Here is a 3,336-nt window from a genome sequence, read left to right as displayed (position 1 = left end):
ATAGTCTAGAAGGATTTCCTCAAGTCCGGCAGAATTTGAATCTTCCAGTGGACAAGTCCATTTCACCCGGCAGAGAGAGATCGCCGGTGCTGCGGTGATTCCACAGAAGAGGAAGCAGCTCCGGGGCGAGGAGAAAGCACTTCTGGGTCTCAGCAAAACTGACTGCTGGGCGATCCAGCTTTTCTAGTAAATCTGCCCATTGGCAGAGCCCTTCTGCCAAGTCCCAGGAGGAGAGCGGTCAGGCTTTGCTTCGGCAACTCCAGTAGAAGCGATCCCAGCACCCCGCTCGGAACCATTCTCTTTGCATCCAGACTGGGGTTGGACTCGGTGCCATGATTCGAATTCCCCTTCAGTTCTTTCAAAGACGCACCGAGCGCTCAGCAAAAACGGAGGCAGCACCTGGAGCGATGTGCCCTCATTCACCTTGCTGTCCTCAGGAGCCAGCTAGTGGATGGCAGAAGGAAACAGCGCGGCTTCTGCCATCCTCACAGTTGTTCTTCCACTTGAGCCCCTTGTCGCCACCTCGCCACCAATCCAGCTTGTCCAGGGTCCTCCTCTCGTCCGCTGCCCCGCTGCTCTGCCAAGCACGACACCCTTCCCCAGGCACTGGCCCCCCGACAACGTGTCCGGAGTATCGGTGTGGGTGGGATGTGTGCGTGTGTGTGCCAGTGTTAACGGCACTTCATCCACATGTCACGCAACTCAGTGTGATAGTTTATTGTGCCAGCCTGGCCGATAAACACAAGTAGGATTCCCTGAAGGGCAGAGGGATAAATGGCTCAGTGAGCCTCACCTTGGTTGTTCTGTGCCTCAGTTTAAAGGGGTACACTACCTGTGGGATGCCTAGCCTGTGGACTGTGTCACTGTAAGTTGAGGTCCCTTTAAGCCCACACGATTGGAACATTCATCTCTGGAGCTGGGGACTGACAGTTGATGACAGTTGGGGACCTGCCTTGCTGTTTGCTGCCTGGGTATATATAGCCCAGCTCCCTCTACAGAAGGGGACTGGCAACTGGCAGCTCTCAAAACTTAAAGGACTGCTAGTGTCTCACTGCTTTATAATTTAACTGTTAATTTCTTGTATTATCTATCTGTATATAATTTAATGGTTCATTTCTTGTATTTTATATATCTATCTTTATAAATATAGTTTTATATAATTACTAGCAATCTGGTTTGTCTCTCTAGAGAACCCTGTCCAACACACTCAGTGATTCGGTCCTACCAGAAGAGCTGTACCGTGGTCACCGCATTCAATTCTGGAACAGATTCTTCTTCCTTGTACTCATTGAGAGTCGTGTGGTGATTCTTTCTCTCTTTTTTAATTGTGGCAAAAATAGGCACCACAAAACACTCTCGAGTTCCACGACTCCTACAGGTGTAATTCCGTGCCATTGACTGTCCTCTTCCTGTTGGGTACCCATTATTGATATCCTTTTCCAAAACATTCCCAGATCCTCCCCCCGCCCAGGGGAGAGCGCGGACGCAGTCCCCACGACCACAGATTATGCAGTCGAGCTTCCCACATTTGGGGAGATCACAGGGGTCAGCACATCCGGGCTGCAATGGATGAGCCTCGCCCTGGGAAGACCACCTTCAGGACCATGGTGTCTCCCCTGTCGGGTAGTATTCCCCGATCCTTAACATAAACTCAGTGCTCCCTAAGCAACACGCTTCCTCCTCCGCCATGTGGGATGCGCTTTAAACCGGTCTCTTGATGGTGAAAAGAGGAGATTGGGCGGGCAAGCAGGCAAGCTGGGGGAAGACAGACTCCAGACCACGTGAAGATGGGCGTGGGGCCAAGAATGGGACACTGTAAAAACACACAAGGGCTAATGGAGAGAGAGCCAGTCTCTGTGGGGTACCAGCCTCCACAATCGAATGGGCCCAAGGGGCGGTTGTGTAACTGAGGGGTCAATTAAAGAGACATCGGACAAGGTGAGGCGCGCAAGGGCTCACCTTCGAGGCCATGACTGCAGGAGCCAGGTCCGCGCAGGGAGAGAATAGATTTCCAACCAGGGCTCATATACACTCTAGGGACGTGCAAGCCCCCTAATTACAGGCCATCACATATGTGACAATGTGGTCCCCGAGCACATTGGGGGAGTCACCTGACACCAGGGTCGGGGCAGGAGAGGGGGAGAGGCTGTCTTCAGAGCCCAGAGAGCAATAGCGCACGTCTGCTCCTGGAGTGGAAGCTGCCGGCCACATAGCAGTCAGCCGTGTGCTTCTCCGAGGAACAGTATTAATTATGAGAATGTGACTGGGACTCAGCTACAACTCACAAGGGTGAAGGCCTCCCTCCCAGGCTGGCAGGCTTCTTAATAGATGAGAATAAAGGATTCATCTGAATACACTCTTTTCCCGTTCTCTGCTTCCCACAGTCTCTAGCGTCAGATGCCCCCGCGTCTGAATTTCCACCGTGCCAAACAGTGAGAAGATGAGTGTGTGGGTTAAAGGGACCCACTCGTGTTTCTGCCACAGCAGCACTAGAGGACAAAGTGGAGTCCTTGTAAGGAGGGCGGAGACCCCAGGGCTGGACAGCCTCGCTGGGCTCTGAGTTCTAACCGAGCCCTCCCTTCAAGAGCGCCCTCATTGCTTGTCCTGATTTGGGCCATGACTTGGATGGATCTTAAGCAGCTTAAACTGAAATGAGTCAAGCACAAAAGGACAAGTATTGGGATAGCCCCCTGTGTTAGTCCAGATAGACTAGAGAAACAAATTCATAGACACACATATGTGTAAACGAGAGAGTTTTATATACAGGGTAACTGGACATTACCAACCCAGTCCAGTCCAAGCCTGTAAGTCCAATATTAGCCCTTATGGCTGATATCAATCTATAAAGTCCTCTTCAGACTCAAGGAACACATGCAATGATGCTAAATGCAGGAGGATCACAGGCCAGTGGGGGTGGGGGGTCTTGTGGATCCGGTGGCCTTGTAATCATCTCAGCGCTGGCAGGGTCTCCACATGGCTCCTCATCAGCTACCAAGTCTCCCAGAGAGTGAGCCGAGAGAGACAGTGTCTCCTGTCTCCAAGAAGGAAGGCCGGACTTCCCAGAACTCTCAGGGGAAGGTCAAGCCCACACAGAGGCCTCACTGGCTATGATCCGACTGTCAAACTAGTCTGCACCCCTTCACTCTGAATTCTCTCAAGTTCCAAACTGACACCAGATGATGTCACTCCCACAAGCCCCCATAGGGGCACGCTCCAGAAGAGGCCCCTTGAGGAGAAGGGCCCAGCGCTTCAGGTCAGGTGGAGGAAAGCGATTGGGAACGGTCACATGGAGGGTTGAATCACGGTCAATTAAGTGACATTCAGGTAAACGAGGCT

The 3,336-nt window shown here is 52.2% G+C and overlaps 1 non-coding gene across 1 annotated transcript; it reads right to left on the bottom strand.

The window, feature by feature from the left end:
• Window positions 1–1,468: 1,468 nt before the first annotated feature.
• On the bottom strand, window positions 1,469–1,630 carry LOC142460282 (U1 spliceosomal RNA). The gene has a single exon (XR_012786524.1). It is a non-coding gene; the product is annotated as a U1 spliceosomal RNA (small nuclear RNA).
• Between the last annotated feature and the right edge of the window lie 1,706 nt (window positions 1,631–3,336).

Source organism: Tenrec ecaudatus, chromosome 10 (assembly GCF_050624435.1).
Source record: "Tenrec ecaudatus isolate mTenEca1 chromosome 10, mTenEca1.hap1, whole genome shotgun sequence".
In the NCBI taxonomy this organism is placed as follows: domain Eukaryota; kingdom Metazoa; phylum Chordata; class Mammalia; order Afrosoricida; family Tenrecidae; genus Tenrec; species Tenrec ecaudatus.
The sequence above is the reverse complement of the archived record's forward strand: the minus strand, read 5'-3'. Positions and strand labels throughout refer to the sequence as shown.